The sequence below is a fragment of the Nicotiana sylvestris genome, chromosome 9, assembly GCF_000393655.2.
Source record: "Nicotiana sylvestris chromosome 9, ASM39365v2, whole genome shotgun sequence".
Taxonomy (NCBI): Eukaryota; Viridiplantae; Streptophyta; class Magnoliopsida; order Solanales; family Solanaceae; genus Nicotiana; species Nicotiana sylvestris.
In genome coordinates this window covers 76234230-76254924 of record NC_091065.1, presented here as the reverse complement: position 1 = coordinate 76254924, position 20695 = coordinate 76234230, and positions in this window count along the sequence as shown.

Genomic DNA, 20695 nt, shown 5'->3' with positions numbered 1-20695 from the left:
AGTCTATCAAACCTCGTTTGAATGATATGAAATTTTTCACTCACGTCCCAAATGACACAAAGGACCTAATTCAATTTCCGGAATCCCATTCCGACCCCTATATCAACCGAAAAAACACCAAAATTCCAATTTCGCCAATTCAAGCCTAAATCTACCCCGGACCTCCAAAACATATTCCTATCATTCTCCTAAGTCTCAAATCACATCACAAAGCTATCTGAACCATAAAAACCAAGTTCCGAGATCATTTACTCACAAGTCAACTTCCAGTTGACTTTTCTAACTAAAGGCCAACTTAAGAGACTAAGTGTCTCATTTCTCTGCAAAACCACTCCGAACCCAAACTAACTAACACGATGCGATGAAATACAGTTGAACAACATATAAAGAAGCAGAAATAGGGGAAACAGAGCGGTAACTCATGAAATGACCGGCCGGGCCGTTACATTATGTTAGGTCGTGATGGCGTCCAACACCGTTGCTAGACAAGCCAACAGTGAGTAACTTAGTGATTTTCCATTTTTATTAAGTGATTCCAACAACTAACTTTCCTTAAATTTAAAGCATTTGATAATTAACGGATTTTTAAAGCAACCAAAAGCGGAAACAACTAAAGAAAATCATAATTGTAGAAATACAATCCAAAAATCGTAAGTCTACTAATATGTACCAAGATCTAGTGTCACAAGTATGCGGGCAACTAGTAGAACATACAAAAAATGACTATCCTGCTGTCTGAAATAGAATAGACATCAACAAAAAAAAAAGAGACTTCGACATGCTGCTGAACGGCTTAGAAGGGGGCAGCTAACCGTGAAATCTCGATCCAATATCAAGTTTGCTTGCCGAACGGGTAACTTGATTCACCTGCCTCAGATCCTGTACAATTAAGTATAGAAGTGTAGTATGAGTACATAAACAACATGCACGCTCGAAGAAGTAGTAACGAGGGGTCGCTTTGACACTCACTAGGGCTAACAATTATATATTAAAATGTTATGCTAGGCATGAATTTCATGAATAGTACTGAAAGCTCAAATACAGGAAATAGGAAGTCTTTCTTTCACAAATAATAATTTCAAATTCGGTATTATCATTTAACAATATACATTTCAAGGCATTTAAGCAATATCAATCATGGAAGGTTCCAAAGAAAAATCATGCGCAAATTGTGCAGAGGTCGTACTGCCCGATCCAACATAATATTTAAACTGCGCGCTGCTGGAGGGCCGAACGGCTTGAACCATAGATGCAACTATTTACTACCGAGGAGATTGGCCCGATCGACAAATAACAATTATTTTTGAAGGAAAACACAAATTTCTCATTAACAGTCAAATATTCAATTAAAATCTTCAAATAAGTGAATTTAACCTTTTATGAATCCTTTTATCAAAGTCTAACATGACTCAAGTAATTAAATTAGCAAATAAGGGTGCAAACATTTCAAAAAAAGTATGATACGAGGCCTAAACTACCCGGACAGTAGCTTCGTACGGACTCTCGTCACCTCGTACGTACGTAGCCCCCACAAATAGGTACACACATTCATTAAATTTACCTATGGGGTTTATATCCCTCTTTCAAGGTTAGAGAGGAGACTTACCTCATCTCAAAGCCTACTTCCCAATTCAAGAATGCGCTCAAACCTCCAAATCCAATGCCAAACGACTCGAAACTAGTCAAACATTACATAAACTAATCAATTTTTATGCTCAAAGTTCATATCCCCAATATTAAAGTGATTACCCAACCCAAAAAGCAAGATTCTTATAATTCACTCCCGGACCCACATGCCCAGATTCTAAAAATATTTGAAGAAAGTTGTTACCAATAACCTTAGGAACATAATATATGATTTTCACTAAGTTTCATAATCAATTTCGTAGTCAAATCTCATTTTTATCAAAGACCATGTTTTCCTCTAAACCCTTGATTTTCACTAGTTTTCACATGTTAATCTACCCATAATCTATGTATTTAACTCACATTAGATAGAAATTACATACCTCCAAAAGCTAGGTGAAAACCCCTCTTAAGAAGCTCCAAAAATATCCCAAGGAGTGAGTGAAATGTGTAAATATGGTTTAAGTCCCATATTAAATGAACCTCACTGCCTCCAACTTTTTTTCACCTGCGGTTAAAAGGACGCATTTATGCCCTCGCTTTTGGACAAGAGTTCTCTTCTGCGGAAATGGCCTGGGCCGGCTGGCGTCGCACTTACGGACGAGTACCCGTTTCTGCAGAGGATGGGCCACATCTGCAGAACCTGGGGTGCCCTTCCTTGGCCGTTCTGCGAGGCTTGGATCGCACCTGCGGCTAGCCAAGCGTAGGTGCGATTATGATAGAACTGGGGAGCTTCACCTCTTGCTCCATGTTTCCAACTTGGTCCGAGCCTCGTTCGATTGACTCTCGGGGCCCTGGGGTCCCGCCCGAACATACTTGTAAGCACGTGATTTTTGCCCAATATGAGAATTACTCCCAAAAAATTTCAAAAATAAAATGATTTTCCTTTGGTGTGCAATTTTGTGATATTTTGTGATATTTTTGAATAATTATTTGTATTTGTCTGTGTATGTTTATTTGTTAAATTAATAAAAATACAAAAAAATGTCGCATTTTGCATGTAGGATTTAATCCTACAATTGTTAGTAATTAAGTTTGTTTTACAAAAAAATAAAAATTACAAAAATAGGCATCGTTTGCATTTTTAGCATTTAATATCCAAATATACAATTTTATGCTTAATTATTACTTAATTGTGCGTTAATTGTTATTGGGAGTTAATTTGCGCTTTTATAACTTAATTTAGTTCTTAATAATAATTTAAGTATTTTTATAATTTAGTTTTAGAAAAATAAAAGAAGAAAAGAGAGCGAAAATATAAAGAAAGTCGGAATTGGGCCTCTTCTTCAAATTCAAGCCACAAGCCCAAAAAATACCCAATCTTCCAAAACGACCCAGTCCATTTCGAACTGGGTCGACCCAGTCCATAACCCAACATCCTATTATCTTACATTTTACAAAAAAAAAAAAAAAGAAAACCCTAGACACTACCCATCCGCCACCTCCTCTCTTATCTTCATCTTCTCCAACCTCCAAGCCCCACCTCCCATGGCTGCCCAGCCTCTTCCCCTCACGCCACACACACACACTGTTGCGTCGTCTTCCTCCTTCAACCAAACGACCTTCGCGCTGCCGCTCCATTATTTTTTCCATAGCTGTTGCGTCGTTGCTCCAACTTTCTTCATCGCCATCTTCCTCCTCGACGACCATAGCTGCTGAACGCAGCAACAGTCGACGACCATAGCTTCTTCAGCCCATGTCGCTGCTGCTTCCCTTCCTCCGTCCATGGCTGCTCCCCGTTTTGGAACTCCCATCGCCATGGATGCCATGTTTAGTTTGCTGCTGCTCCTTCACCTGCTGCTTTCTCCGAGCTGCTGCTGCCGGCGTTGCTGCTTCACTGCAGTTTTCTTTTTCGCCTCCAGCTGCTGTTGCTTCATTGTTCAACTTCAAGTCCCCGAGCTGCTTCGTCCAGCTTCTGCCCCATCGTCCATGGCAGCATCGTCGCGGCAGCTGCTTCAGTCTCCTTCTCCAACTGCTCCCCGTCGTTCATGCTCCTTCATCTTCTTCGTTCTTCGTCGTTGTTTTGAACCGGTTAGTTGGTTTAAGTTTCAATATTGTCCATATTTTTGTTTGATGTTTTTCGGATCCAAAATCGATAAATGATTCAATTCTTGTTTTGTTTGTTCGTCATTGAAATAATTTTCTAGTTTGTTCATATGTTTTGTTAATTTAATTTGCAGATTCAAATGGAACTTTGATTAATTAATTTTTCAGTTTGTTTCATGTTTGTTTCATTGTTCTTATTTATTGTTTAGGTAAATGTTGTTAGTTTAATGTTGGTTAGATACAAATTGAAGTTTAATTAATTGTTTCTTCAATTTGTTTCATGTATTTTATGTATTTTCCAAAAATCGTTAATATTGTTAAGTTCAAGTTTAAATTCATAATTGTTTCTTCTTAGGTTTTGTGTTGTTATTTGCCTAAAAGAATTTAGTTGTAATAGGGAAGTATGTTGGTTTAATCATTTGAATCTGTCATGTTGTTTTTGTTTAAAATAAATTTAATTCATGTCCATACTTTGTTTGATTGTTCTTAAATCCGAAATTTATATAGTTTGATTTTCTTGTTTATTGTTTATCATTTATGATTATTTCTTGAGTTTGTCTCATAATCTTGTTTAAGTTTAATATAGGAATTGTTGGTTGTAAAAGGGTTTGATTTTAAGTTCAAATATTATTGAATTTAGAAATCTGAATATACTTGTTTGTTGTTGTTGTTGTTGTTGTTGAATCTGAAAATAGGTTTGTTTGTTGCTAAAATATTGTTCCATCAAATTTTAGTTGTTCTTTGTTGTTCAATTTGTGTTGAAATGTTGAAGAAATCATGTTCATATGATTTGTTGTTTGAGTTTGTGTAAAAATTGGTCATATTAGCTATATTTTGGTTGAGTTTGATTAATTGATTTGTTATAGCTGATGAGGGTAGTTTGGTAAATTGCAGTACATCCGGGGGTAAAATAGTAATTGCAATAAGGTCGGAGGGGTAGTTTAGGAATTGTACATTTTGTAATTTTTATGTTAAGCATGGGGGACAAAAGGTAATGGGGTGTAGGTGATATAGTTGTTTAATATAAATGGGGGACAAGACAAAATATAGTGGAAGTGAATATGGTAATTGTTTATGGTAGGCATATGGGACAAAATATAATGGGTGGGGTTGATATATTTATTTAATGTAATGGGGATGAGTGGGAAGAATAATGGGTTTGGTAGGAAAAAGTATTGATTTATTAGTTAATTAAAGGGTTTGGGAATGTGTTATATATAAGAGGTCTTGAATCAGATTTTGGGGGAGAACGAATCTGAAAAAGAATATAGAAGGAGAATAAGAATAACAGAGAGAAAGAAAAAAGAACGGACAGAGAGAGAATAAGAGAGAGAAAAAGGGCTGAATGTTTAAGAGAGAGAAAAATTCCGAAAAATATTAAAACTTTCAAATAAAAAAAGAACTAAAAAAATCTGCTGCTTTCTTTCATTGTTTGAAATCAGCATTAAATGTTGTTGTTTCATCAAAGCTTGAAGCTTTTGTTTTTGGGATTACTGCTCCACTGGTTTTCAAACTCTGTTCCTGGGTTGTTACTGTTGTTGGACTGTTGTTGCTGTGCTGTATTGTTATTACTGCTGCTGATTCTCATCTTCATTTTCTTTTGCTTCCAATATCAGGTACACAACTGACACGCTGGTTATTGTAAACTGAAACATGTAGCATGAATACGAAAATGAAGAGTTGAAGTTCCAGATTTATTTTAATTATATTCTAAATTTTATTTGTATATATAAATTGTTTAGCTTACTCTAATCAGAATCATGTAGCTGTTTAATATATATAGTGAAACATCGGATGATAGCTTAACGGACGAACTATCTATATATTGCCTAAAAATAAATAAATGGTGTAGTAACTTCGTCTAATTAATTCGCTATTGTTGGATGATTACTATGTCTCAAAAAGCACGTTAGTTCATAAAAAATAGACCATTTTCGAACTTGGAGGAATGTTGTTTAGTTAAATATTATTGGTTAATTTCAGCATGTAAATAAATTAAGACATTTTTATTTTATTTTATTTTATAGAGACAAATTTAATAGAGAATAATGTAGACATTTTAGGATTGTCTTTTAAAAATAAATGAGACGAGCCTCGCCGAATAAAAATACAAAATTGTGGGGCCCTCGATAAATGTTTAATTAAAATTAATTAGACTTTGGGATGAGCCGTTTAGAAAAATTCCACGACCTTACCCAGAAATAATAATACACTAATTGTTTTATGCGCGCATTTTAATAAGCTTACCTTCTTAAACTCGGGTGTGCATTTCATGCGACCCAAATCCAAATCCTAAAACATTGAGTCAAAATGTGTCGACGACCACGGGTACATTGATTGTAACGCGGTTCGGGATATATTTTCACAACGTTGCAATTCCTTGTAGAAAATAATAATAACAATTATGAAAGCGGTAAAAAGTTAAAATTTGCACATAAGTTCATATTTGTATAAAATCAGATAATCAAGCCGAATATAACAGTTGAGCGACCGTGCTAGAACCACGGAATTCGGGAATGCCTAACACCTTCTCCCGGGTTAACAGAATTCCTTATCCGGATTTCTGGTACGCAGACTGTAATATGGAGTCATTCTTTTCCTCGATTCGGGATTAAAATTGGTGACTTGGGACACCCTAAATCTCCCAAGTGGCGACTCTGAAATAAATAAACAAATCCCGTTTCGATTGTCCTTTAATTGGAAAAACTCCTTCACCCCTCGCGGGGGCGTAAAAAGGAGGTGTGACAGCTCTGGCGACTCTGCTGGGGATAGACCCAGAACCACTGGTTCAGGGTTCGAGAATTCGAGCTTAAAATAACTGTTATAGTTGGCTTTATTTATTATCTGATTTTTACATGATATGTGCCTAATGTGCTAAATGATGCTTTTACCGCTTTAATATTATCTGAATTGTGTATATAAAACTGCTACGAAACCCTTCTTCTTTCTGAGTCTTCTGAATTTATGGTGTACACGTGCGCGTGGCCCACCTTTCTGTTAGAAGTCATACCAAATAAGACGAAGTTGGGACAAGTAACTAGGCCGGGCAGACTTTCGTGCTCCCGGTACGTTGCCCCCATTTCGGCTCAAGCTGTCCACTTGGGTAAGCCAGGGCTAGAACAATATGCCTCAGGTTTTTTCACTTAGAATAACTCAGCTTCATGCCGGATCCCTAGTAGGAACGTTTGTTTGCATCACGTGCATTTGACTTTGGAGGCTCAACACAGGGGTTGGGTCTGTCTAGGACAGGTGTACCAAAAAATGAAAATGACCATCCTGATGCATCTGCATCTTACTTGCTGCTACTTGCGCATTTATTTGATTCGGACTTGTGTGTTGACTGACTTTTGAATATCAGGAATAATATTTTGAAATTGAAAAAAAAATAGCGGTTAGGGAATTGATTGTTTATTTTTGAAAAAAACCCAATGCCCAAATACTGTCAAAACTCTGCTGAAATTTTGAGAAAATGAAAAAAAAATGTTTTATTAGTTTGTTTTAAGCAAAGGAAAAATAGAAAAAAAAAAGTTTCTGTCTTATTTTTTTTTTAAAAAATAAAAAAAATATAAAAAGGAAAATAGTTTGTCTTCCCCTGAAAATGACAATGAAAAAGAGTCTTACTTTTAAAATAGTTTTTTTTTATTTGTTTCTGAACATGCCAAAATGAAAATGAAAAGAGTCGTGCTTTGAAAGTGGTTTTGTTATTTGTTGCTGAAAAAGAAAAAAATCCTGTTTTAAAATAGTTCAGTTAATTGCCCGAACTACGCGGGTTTGATTCTCACCGGATGTGAGATACGTAGGCAACCCTTATCGGGTCCAACCCCCATTTTTGCTAAAATAGCCAAAAACCAATAAATAAATAAAAAACGTGTCAAAATTTTAATTTTGTCATAAATAAGTCGGACGGTGTCTAGCCTCCCCTTTTGCTAAAAAATAGCCAAAAAAAATATGTCAAATTTTAATTTTGTCATAAAGAAGTCGGGTGACGCTGTTTTATCAAGATATAGCCGAATGTTCCCGAAAGGGACGCCGGAAGGCTGACTTTGCATAAACAGCCACTTTTTGGGTCATGTTTAAGATTTGGTCTAGTTGACCCACACAGCCTTAAAAATCTTCGTCCCCGAGGCGCTGAAGGGCCGTGTTTGCAACACCGGGTTTTTATAGTAATTTGAAAAAAAAACAAAGAGTCAGCGGTCAGGTAAATACCGTTTGGATTTTTGGTCAAAATAAGTCGAGCCAGCTTCGGCCGCGTCTTAAACCGTTCTTGCCGAAATAGCCTTAGAGTATCTTTCAGTTGTCGAAAGGCTATTTTCGTAAAAGAACGGACAAGTTTGTAAAGTGTCAAAATAATCCTCCCCGGCCTCAAAATTCATGTGAGATTTGGAAGGGGCCACATTTGCAAAAATAGCCGTTTGGTTGCATTTGTCAAACGGGGAAGGAAGCTGGCCTTTTTATTTCGAGGTTATAAATCTTTAATTAGAATATGTGGTTTGTTTGATTTTCGAGTTTTTAGGTCATCTTCAAACCTTTGAAACCCAGTTTGTTTTAATATGAAAATTGAAAAAATGTGTTTAGTATTGTTTATCTTTTATGGGTCCGAACTACGCAAGGTCTGATTCATGCGGGGTCATGATACGTAGGCAATCTCCATAAGATTCGACCACGAAAAAAAATGATGAAAAAATGAATAAAAAGAATCGAAAAAAAGAAAGAAAAAAGAAAAAAAAAGAAAAAAGAAAAAAAGATGTTGTTAATAATGAGGACCGACTGAGTCCATTCTAACCTGTTTTGTTTTGAATCGCAAAGAAAGTTAGGTGGTTGATTTGTGGTAAGCCGGAAATACAAGACCCAGAAGCACACTTTGCGGGGATCAGGCTTGATAACAGAAGCACTCGAATCTTATTGGGACTTGTTGACTAAGGTTGATGATATTGAAGTTGGCAATGGTCTCGACAATATTGATGCGAAGCTCAGTGGCTGAGATGCCAGTTTTGATAAAATGGGAGGACGCTCCGTTCCTTGGTTAGCAGGAGAGAAGTTTTTGGTGGCTTATTTTGTTGTCATTTCTGTTGTCCGGATTATTCTTAGGGTTGTAATCCGAATATTGTCTTGTGTCAAACCTTCTTATCTTTCTAGTTTGTCATATCAGTTTGTTTAAGTTTTGTCAAGGCTGTGTTAGGATTTTATTCTGGTTGTTTTGTTTGTTTTATTATTCAAACCATTTCGCTGGTAGTCTAATACAAAAGCCGGTCTTTTATTGTTTCCAGTCATCTTTTTGTTTAGTCCTTTTATCATTTTTGTTCAGCGCCGATTCTCGTGACATGACATGCGCACACAGTTTGGGACTAATCTTAAAAGTTAATCATATAACCCTCGGAAGGTGATCAAAGCATTTAAAAGAAATAAGAACGGTTTGAGATTATTTGAAGCCCGAGTCATGTGGAACTAGGGCAAGTAAAACATAAAGAAAACCGTTAAATGCAAGATTCGCCAAATTGGCTTGAGGGTCGTTCATGAGAATGAGAGTGTCGCCCAGCAGTGCTTTAGAAATGACAAATGAAAAAGCAAGTGTTTAACACAATTGTCAAGTCCAGCACCATCGGAAGAGACTATAAATCTAGGATCAATTGTGTTGTTTGCACTTGGCATGTTTTGAAGACTGGAATGACGAAGGCATTTTGTTCTTCTACCTAAACACTTTATCTTTCGTTACCCCTTTTGAGCCTTATTTATTTTCTTTCATACCCCTCGTTCGGAATCAATATCAACGACTAGGAAATACGAGCCTGGAAGGTAAAGAAAAAAAATCAACAAAAAAAAAGAAAAAAAACGAAAAAAAATAAGAAGAGAAAAATGATAACAAAAAACAAAAGAAAGTCAAATGAAAAAAGAGGAATTGGGAACTACGTTTGACCTGATTCCTCAAAGAGGATACGTAGGCACTTCACGGCTCGGTCATAGGGTGCATAATGGCCACAATGGTCACAGTGTGCATGGTGTAATAAAAATTTAATTTTTTTTTATAAATAAATAATCCCCAAGCAAGAAACTGGGGCAAGGGTTGTGCTTGTGGTAAGCAAAATTGGTTTCGAAAGTTGTAATTTTAAACCCCAAATTTATTTTGTTTTTGAGCTTTTAATACCCTTTCTTTCTAGCATGTCCAAAAACCCACATTACGGTCCAAAGAAAGACCTTCTAATCAGTCTGCAAAAGATGCCAAGCCAGATAAATGAGAGTCTTACCGGCGAACATAACATTCTGTTCCACGGAAGAAAGGACTCTAGTCTCCAGCAGAAAGAGTCATACCGGCAACACTCCAAATCCCCAGCTGGAAAGTGATATAAATGAGAGAGTCTTATCGGTGAAAATCTTCACGGACACCATAAGACGATGAAAGCTGAGAGAAAAAACAAAATGAGAGAGGCTTGATAGTGAAAACCCTTCGGGCACTACAAGTCGAATAAGATTGGGAATCAGATGGGGAATTGCCAATTGAAGGTCTTGAAAGACGATTGACGGCGGAGGATAAGCCACATGTGCATGTCATGACCATTAGAGTCGGTATCTGCGTTTGATAGGTTTTTATTTATAGTTTCTTGTGTTAAAGAGTCATCTTTTTCCTTTGTCACTTATTCTGTTCCTTTTTATCTTTCTCCTTTCATAGAAAATTCCCCATTAGAGTCTGTTTGGTCAGAACCAGTGGGAAATGACTTCAAAAAAGGCCATCAGCTTTCCAATTATGCAGGATGAGATCTGACTAGTACATCCAAGTGGTATAGTCAGGAAGGAACAAGCGCGAGGCCAGTGTCAAGAAAGATATCCCCAACAAAAGGATTGACGAGTGTCAAGAGGGATATCCTTGCCGAAATCAAAGGTTATTAAACCTCAAGACCAGAGCCCGTGGACAAAACAAGGAGAGCAATAAGCATGATTTGGGAAATTCATGCGAGACTAAAAGGTCGGGAAAATGCAAGTTTCCGAGCCATGCTACGAAAGAAGAGGGATATCCCCAGCAGAAAAGGATTATCCCCAGCAAATAATATCATCCCCAACAAGTTTTGGAACGCAGAGCAGGGAAGGAGAAAGGGAAAAGCCATCCCAATAGGCGTATCACAACCAACCACCGTATTTTAAACTAACAAATTTTATTTGATTTGAAACAGGTAAAAGAAATGGCATTTATAACGGAAATGCATGCCACAAGAAAGATTGTCAAACTGGGGCAGAAAATTTTCTTTTCAGTTAGAAAATTTTCTGGAAATCAGGTACCCATTTGGGGAAGAATAAAGATAACACCAGTCTCAAGGGAAGTGGTCATTGAACCAGTGTTGCCCCCGACATAATAAGTTTCCAATGAAGGAAGTTGATCCCCAGCAGACAGAACAAAGGGATGACATTTGTTCTCAGAAAAGCAAAGAGCCATTATCATCCCCAGCAGCTTCCAGAAGAATGAAGCATCGATTTGAAGGGATAAAATTCCCCAGTAGCGTTATCCTCAACAACGTTATCCCAAGAAGATAACACTTTTATCCCCAGCAGTGTTGAGAGAAAATAAAATAAAATAAAAATGGAGGAGGGGAAAAAAGGAGACTCCCCTAGTGGTATTATCCTCAGCAAAATATGGAACTGGGTAAGGCCGTGGAATTTTGCTAAACGGCTCATCCCAAAGTCTAATTAATTTTAATTAAACATTTATCGAGGGCCCCACAATTTTGTATTTTTATTCGGCGAGGCTCGTCTCATTTATTTTTAAAAGACAATCCTAAAATGCCTACATTATTCTCTATTAAATTTGTCTCTACAAAATAAAATAAAATAAAAATGTCTTAATTTATTTACATGCTGAAATTAACCAATAATATTTAACTAAACAACATTCCTCCAAGTTCCAAAATGGTCTATTCGCTTGATGAACTAACGTGCTTTTTGAGACATGGTAATCATCCAACAATAGCGAATTAACTAGACGAAGTTACTACACCATTTATTTATTTTTAGGCAATATATAGATAGTTCGTCCGTTAAGCTATCATCCGATGTTTCACTATATATATTAAACAGCTACATGATTCTGATTAGAGTAAGCTAAACAATTTATATATACAAATAAAATTTAGAATATAATTAAAATAAATCTGGAACTTCAACTCTTCACACCTCTTTGTTGAGCCTTTGTACTTATTTATCGGATAATCCCAAAGCCAGAGCTGTCACACCTCCTTCTTCCGCCCCCGCGAGGGGTGAAGGAGTTTTTTCCAATTAAAGGACAATCGAAACGGGATTTATTTATTTATTTCAGAGTCGCCACTTGGGAGATTTAGGGTGTCCCAAGTCACCAATTTTAATCCCGAATTGAGGAAAAGAATGACTCTGTATTACAGTCTGCGAACCAGAAATCCGGATAAGGAATTCTGTTAACCCGGGAGAAGGTGTTAGGCATTTCCGAGTTCCGTGGTTCTAGCACGGTCGCTCAACTGTTATATTCGGCTTGATTATCTGATTTTATACAAATATGAACTTATGTGCAAATTTTATCTTTTTACCGCTTTCATAATTATTATTATTATTTTTACGAGAATGTGAACATCGTTTAAAAACATGTCTTTGGATTGCGTCACATGAAATGCACCCGCAATCCGGAACGCATTTTTATTCAATGTTTTGGGATTTGGATTTGGGTCGCATGAAATGCACACCCGAGTTTAAGAAGGTAAGCTTATTAAAATGCGCGCCTAAAGCAATTAGCGTATTATTATTTCTGGGTAAGGCCGTGGAATTTTGCTAAACGACTCATCCCAAAATCTAATTAATTTTATTTAAACATTTTATGAGGGCCCCGCAATCTATACATTTTATTAAGCGAGGCTCGTCTCATTTTATTTTTAAAAGGACAGTCCTAAAATGCCTACATTTTTCTATTGAAATTTGTCTCTACAAAATAAAAATAAAAAAATGTCTTAATTTATTTACATGCTGAAAATAACCAATAATATTTAACTAAAAAACATTCCTCCAAGTTCTAAAATGGTCTATTTTGATGAACTAACGTGCTTTTTAAGACATGGTAATCATCCAACAATAGCGAATTAACTAGACGAAGTTACTACACCATTTATTTATTTTTAGGCAATATATAGATAGTTCGTCCGTTAAGCTATCATCCGATGTTTCACTATATATATTAAACAGCTACATGATTCTGATTAGAGTAAGCTAAACAATTTATATATACAAATAAAATTTAGAATATAATTAAAATAAATCTGGAACTTCAACTCTTCATTTTCGTATTCATGCTACATGTTTCAGTTTACAATAACCAGCATGTCAGTTGTGTACCTGATATTGGAAGCAAAAGAAAATGAAGATGAGAATCAACAGCAGTAATAACAATACAGCACAGCAACAACAGTCCAGCAACAGTAACAACCCAGGAACAGAGTTTGCAAACCGGTGGAGTATTAATCCCAAAACAAAAGCTTCAAGCTTCGATGAAACAACAACAATTAATGCTGATTTCAAACAATGAAAGAAAGCAGAAGATTTTTTTTTTTAGTTTTTTTTATTTGAAAGTTTAAATATTTTTCGAAAATTTTCTTTCTCTCTTAAATATTCAGCTCTTTTTTTTTCTCTCTCTTATTCCCTCTGTCCGTTCTTTTCTTATTCTCCTCTCTTATTCCTCTCATTTTTTTTTCTCTGTGTTCTCTTTATTCTTCTCCCCTTTTTTTTCTTTTTCTTTTTTCATTTTTCTTCTTTTTTCGATTTTTTTTTCATTTTTTTTTCAATTTGTTTTTGTTGTGGTCGAATCTTATGGAGATTGCCTACGTATCATGACCCCGCATGAATCAGACCTTGCGTAGTTCGGACCAATAAAAGATAAACAATACTAAACATTTTTTCAATTTTAATATTAAAACAAACTGGGTTTCAAAGGTTTGAAGATGACCTACAAACTCGAAAATCAAACAACCCACATATTCTAATTAAAGATTTATAACCTCGAAATAAAAAGGCCAGCTTTCTTTCCCCGTTTGACAAATGCAACCAAACGACTATTTTTGCAAATGTGGCCCCTTCCAAATCTCACATAAATTTTGAGGCCGGGGAGGATTATTTTGAAACTTTACAAACTTGTCCGTTCTTTTACGAAAATAGCCTTTCGACAACTGAAAGATACTCTAAGGCTATTTCGGCAAGAACGGTTTAAGACGCGGCCGAAGCTGGCTCAACTTATTTTGGCCAAAAATTCAAACGGTATTCACCTGGCCGCTGACTCTTTGTTTTTTTTTTCAAATTACAATAAAACGTGGTGTTGCAAACACGGCCCTTCAGCGCCTCGGGGACGAAGATTTTTAAGGCTGTGTGGGTCAACTGGACCAAAAATCCTTAACATGACCCAAAAGGTGGCTGTTTATGCAAAGTCAGTCTTCCGGCGTTCCTTTCGGGAACATTCGGCTATGTTTTGACAAAACAGCATCACCTGACTTATTTATGACTCTTTTATTGTTTTTCAAAAATAGGAAACTCAATATTGCAAACACGGCCTGTCAACGTCTCGGGGACGAAGATTTTTAAGGCTGTGTGGGTCAACTGGACCAAATCTTAAAAAAATGACCCAAAGGTGGCTGTTTATGCAAAGTCAGCCTTTCGGCGTCCCTTTCGGGAACATTCGGCTATGTTTTGACAAAACAGCGTCACCCGACTTCTTTATAACAGAATTAGTATTTTGACATGTTTTTTTCTTTTTATTATTATTTATTTGTTTTTGGCTATTTTAGCAAAAGGTGGGGTTGGACCCGATGAGGGTTGCCTACGTATCTCACATCCGGTGAGAATCAAACCCGCGTAGTTCGGGCCAATTAACCGAACTATTTTAAAACAGGATATTTTTTTTCTTTTCAGCAGCAAATAACAAAACCACTTTCAAAGCAGACTCTTTTCATTTTCATTTTGGTATTTTTAGAAACAAATAAAAAAAACTATTTTAAAAGTAAGACTCTTTTTCATTGTCATTTTCAGGGGAAGTCAAACTATTTTCCTTTTTATTTTTTTTTATTTTTTGAAAAATAAGACAGAACAACGACTTTTTTCTTCTTCTATTTTTCCTTTGCTTTTTAGTAAAACAAACTAATAAAACATTTTTTTTTCATTTTCTCAAAATTTCGGCAGAGTTTTGACAGTATTTGGGCATTGAGTTTTTTTCAAAAATAAACAATCAATTCCATGACCGCTATTTTTTTTTTTAATTTCAAAATATTATTCCTGATATTCAAAAGTCAGTCCACACACAAGTCCGAATCAAATAAATGCGCAAGTAGGAGCAAGTAAGATGCATCAGGATGGTCATTTTCATTTTTGGTACACCTGTCCTAGACAGACCCAACCCCTGTGTTGAGCCTCCAAAGTCAAATGCACGTGATGCAAACAAACGTTCCTACTAGGGATCCGGCATGAAGCTGAGTTATTCTAAGTGAAAAAAAACCTGAGGCATATTGTTCTAGCCCTGGCTTACCCAAGTGGACAGCTTGAGCCGAAATGGGGGCAACGTACCGGGAGCACGAAAGTCTGCCCGGCCTAGTTACTTGTCCCAACTTCGTCTTATTTGGTATGACTTCTAACAGAAAGGTGGGCCACGCGCACGTGTACACCATAAATTCAGAAGACTCAGAAAGAAGAAGGGTTTCGTAGCAGTTTTATATACACAATTCAGATAATATTAAAGCGGTAAAAGCATCATTTAGCACATTAAGCATATATCATGTAAAAATCAGATAATAAATAAAGCCAACTATAACAGTTATTTTAAGCTCGAATTTTTGAACCCTGAACCAGTGGTTCTAAGGTGTATTCCCTAGCAGCTTCCAGAAGAATGAAGCATCGATTTGTAGGGATAAAATTCCCCTGCAGCATTATCCTCAACAACGTTATCCCAAGAAGATAACACTTTTATCCCCAGCAATGTTGAGAGAAAAAAGGCACACACGCACATACAGAATCTGAAATAGAAAAGAAAAATAAGAGAAGTCTGAAATATGTTTTCCACAGATCTGTCTGGGTTTGTTTGTTGATATTGTTTGGTTTAAATCCGAAATTTTCCTAAGATTCCTGTCACTGTGCATCTGGGTTTCACGGGTCTTGTTGTTTTGCTCAAAGCTGCTGAGTCATTGACATTTTCTGCTGTTACTGCTGAACTTTACTTCTTTTACCCTCATTTCAGAATTCAAGCAGTTAGTTTCTCTAAGAGTATACTGGCATATTATCATTATCACACGAGATCAAAAGGACCAATACCCGAAAGTATGTCTATCCCGGATGTCGACACAGGTATTGAGATAGAGGAGATGGACGTCGGTAAAATGAAAGAAGAGATGCTTAAACTCAAGCAGCAAATGTCTGAGATGTACCGGGCCTGGTCTACAAGGCAATCACCCCCATCTTACCCAGCTAACCCTGCTCCATCACTAGCCCAAACTCAGGATAATCTTACCACTGAACTATCCCCAAATTTCCCCATCTACCAACACTACCGAGGCACCACCTCTCAGACACCGCAATCTCCACCTCCTAAACCAGTTCCATACATTCCTCCACCAATAACTCCTGTTTTCGTAGCACCTCCCCCGGCTACATTCCACAAATCTCCTAGTGAGCCTATATTCCAGGCCCAGGACAACCAATACTACCCCCGGAGCCCACTTTCAAAGCCTCCGAAATCCATTCATCTACTCCTCGTTTTGACCTCCCAACCGAAATTGACAAGCCAGTCAAAAATGCTGAACAAGAAGAGATGTTCAGGAAGGTCAAAAGCCTAGAACAATCGTTCCGAGACATGCGAGGGTTAGGAGGGCAGGTCAGTGTGGCCTACAAGGATTTATGCTTGTTCCCAAATGTGCAATTGCCAGTTGGTTTCAAGATGCCCAAATTTGACCTATACAATGGGCACGGCGATCCAGTAGCCCACTTAAGGGGTTTCTGCAGCAAGATGCGAGGAGCCGGGGTAAGGTACGAATTATTGATGCCTTACTTCAGTCAAAGTTTGAGCGGATCAGCTTTGGAGTGGTATACAAGCCAGGACCATGGGAGATGGTACACCTGGGATGACCTGGCACAGACATTTTCTTACCACTTCCAATACAATCTGGAAATCATCCCAGATCGACTATCTTTGACAAAATTTGAGAAAAAGCACAATGAAAGTTTTAGAGAATATGGTTTCCGGTGGAGGGAACAGGCAGCAAGGGTGGATCCTCCTATGAAGGAAAGTGAAATGGTAGACTACTTCCTACAAGCCCTGGAGCCAACTTACTATGCCCATTTGGTTTCAGCGGTAGGAAAATCATTCAACGAAGTAGTGAAGATGGGAGGTATGGTGGAGGAAGGCCTCAAAACAAATAAAATCATGAGTTATTCGGCTATTAAGGCGACTACTCAAGCTATTCAAGGCGGAGTAGGAGGAGATCGGAGAGAAGAAAAGAGAGAGAGAGATCAGAAATCTGAAAAAGAGAACATACACAGGAAAATCAGAAACAAAAATCTGAAAAAGAGGAAGAGAACAAAAAAAAAACAGAACAAAAAAAGATAGAGAGGAGATAGAGAGAACAGATAGGCAGAACAGAAAAAAGGAGAAATAGAAAAAGAACGGACAAAGAGAAAAAAGGGCTGAATATTTAAGAGAGAGAAAATTCCGAAAAATATTAAAACTTTCAAATAAAAAAAAGAACTAAAAAAATCTTCTATTTTCTTTCATTGTTTGAAATCAGCATTAATTGTTGTTGTTTCATCAAAGCTTGAAGCTTTTGTTTTTAGGATTACTGCTCCACTGGTTTGCAAACTCTGTTCCTAGGTTGTTACTGTTGCTGGACTGTTGTTGCTGTGCTGTATTGTTATTACTGCTGCTGATTCTCATCTTCATCTTCTTTTGTTTCCAATATCAGGTACACAACTGATACAATGATTATTGTAAACTGAAACAGGAAGCATGAATACGAAAAATGAAGAGTTGAAATTCTAAATTTACTTTAATTATATTCTGAATTTTATTTGTATGTATAATTTATTTAGTTTGCAAAAAATCAGAATCGTGTAGCTATTTAATACATATAGTGGAACATCCGACGATAGCTTAACGATTGAACTATCTATATATTGCCTAAAAATAAATAAATGGTGTAGTAACTCCGTCAAGTAAAAATCAAACGAATAGGCCATCTAGTAGGAACTTGGTAGAAATATTGTTTAGTTAAATAATATTGGTTAATTTCAGCATGTAAATGGTCTAGGATTAAAATTAGATTGCTAAGTTTTTTTTTAATTTGACAAACTGATAGCATGCCTAGTATAATGTAACTAGGTAATAACATGTGAATAAGACGGCCCAAGTCTAGTTTTATGTCATACACGTTGGGCCTGGGCCTGCAGTGGCAACGGACTGTCCTGTTTGCATCATTTTCAGATTTTATGAATCATATTCAAAATTCATCTATAACAACTCAAGCATGTAAATAAATTAAGATATTTTCTCTTTTATTTTGTAGAGACAAATTTCAATAGAAAAATGTAGGTATTTTAGGACTGTCCTTTTTAAAATAAAATGAGACGAGTCTCGCTTAATAAAATGTATAGATTGCGGGGCCCTCATAAAATGTTTAATTAAAATTAATTAGACTTTGGGATGAGCCGTTTAGCAAAATTCCACGGCTTTACCCAGAAATAATAATACGCTAATTGCTTTAGGTGCGCATTTTAATAAGCTTACCTTCTTAAAGTCGGGTGTGCATTTCATGCGACCCAAATCCAAATCCCAAAACATTGAATAAAAATACGTTCCGGATCGCGGGTGCATTTTATGTGACGTAATCCAAAGACATGTTTTTAAACGATGTTCACATTTTAAAAAAAAAATATAATGATAAAAGCGGTAAAAAGATAAAATTTGCACATGAGCTCATAATTGTATAAAATCAGATATTTAAGCCAAATATGACAGTTGAGCGAGGCAATGAAACAGTAACTATTCTTTTCAACTTCAAAACTCTCCAAAATGAATTCTGTCCCTGTATATTCAGTGTATCCAGAATGTATATCGGGTGTATACTTCTCACTCCGCCCCCTCTTTTTTTCTTCTCTCTATCTAGTTTTTCCTCTCTTTTTTTCCACCCTTCTTCCTAAATTTTCTCTTCTATTTATAGCAAAATTTTCGAAATTTTCAGATTTGTTTTTTATTATTTTATTATTTTTTTAATTAAAAGAAATCCCACTTACAAATTGCTTTTATTTTTTTAGAAAAAGAAATCCCACCTTTATTTACTTTTATTTTTAAAATTCCAACTTTAATTACTTTATCTTATTTAAAATCCCACTTTTTATTTTTTTAAAAGAGAATCTCACTTTATTTAACTTTTCTTTAAAAAAACAAACCACTATCTTTTCTTTTTCTTTCAAAAATGCTACTTTCAATTACTTTAAATTTTTAAAATTTTCAGATACCTTTATATTTATTTTTTAATTCCAACCTTCTTTTACTTTTTAATTTTTTAAAAATTTCCACAAAACTTTTTATTTTTTTAAATTTTCTACATTCTTTTACTTTAAAAAAAAAGAGAATTCCACCTATTTTTTATATATATTTTTTTATTCAATACTTCCCTTTTTCTTATTTTTTTAAATCATTCCCGAAATTATTATTTTTGTTTTAAAAAAAATATTTTCGGATTTTTTTTATAAAAAAAACAAAAAATAATAATAAAAATATTAATAGTGATAATTCAACTTTTAATTTTTTGGTATTTTTATCCTATAATAAAAAGTTTAATAAAGCTAAAATAATAGTAGGTTAAAACCCCCTAAAATATTTACATAAAAGAAGTGATAAAAAAATTAAATGTTGTCAAAAATTAGGTGTTCACAGCTGCCCCTCTTTGCTCGAAAACAAGAAGAGCTTTCGGGCAAAGATAAAGTGAACAATGCGACTAATTTTTGATCATATCGTTATTCAAAATAGGAAGAAAATAAAAAAGGAAAGGCGCAACCGAGTCCTGGTTTTGGACAGCCTACATATCCCTGGTTATAAGAGAATCAGGTCGCGTGTAGTTCAGAAAGTTTTGGTAGCTGGGACTACCATGGGATTGCGATGTTACTGTTACTGCTGTTGCGTGCTGTTACCACTACTTTTCGATCTCCTTATTACACCATTGCTAGAAAGAAAACAAGAAGTTATACTAAGCTATGATCTATGAATTACAAAGATTTATTCTCGAGCTTGGTCATGTGATTGTTGCTGCCTTGTTGCTTTGTGTTTCCTCTGGTATTTCTTTACTTCTAGCTCGACTTGTGGTCTTCCTTCTGATTTCTGCTGGGGATTTTTGTTGTAACACTCTGCTTTACTGACTTCAAACTTCAATGTATTCTCCTGTTCTGCAAGTGGGCTCCTGACTCCACCTTGACTTTTGAAAGATGACACAACCTCCATTCTCCAGGCGGGCTCCTGACTTCTTCAACAATCTTGGAATTTAACGCCATTCCTCTCTTCAAGCGGGCTCCTGACTTCAACTTTAAAAATAAAATTCCATTCCTTTCTTTAGGTTGGCGAGATTTCAACAACTTTTAAAAATAAAACGCCTTTCCTCTCTTTAGGCGGGATCCTGACTTTGACAACAACTTTTAAAAATAATTCAGCCTCCGTTCTCCAGGCGGGCTCATGACCTCAACAACAACTGAACATTGATAATCTTAAGAAAACTAAAAAAAATGACTCCCTTTTTTTCAAATTCAAACTTCTTTTTTTTCAAATTATCCTAGGAGAAAATTCATCAGACTAGATTTTGATCCTAGGAGAAGATTCATCCGACTAAGATTTTATTATATTATCTTGGGAGAAAAATTCCATCGGACCAAGATTTTGACTCTAGGAGATAAATCGTCAAACTAGGTCCATTTTGTTGTGATCTTAGGAGAAAGATTCATCGGACTAAGATTTGATATCTTAGGAGAAAATTTCATCGGACTAAAATTTCTATCTTAGGAG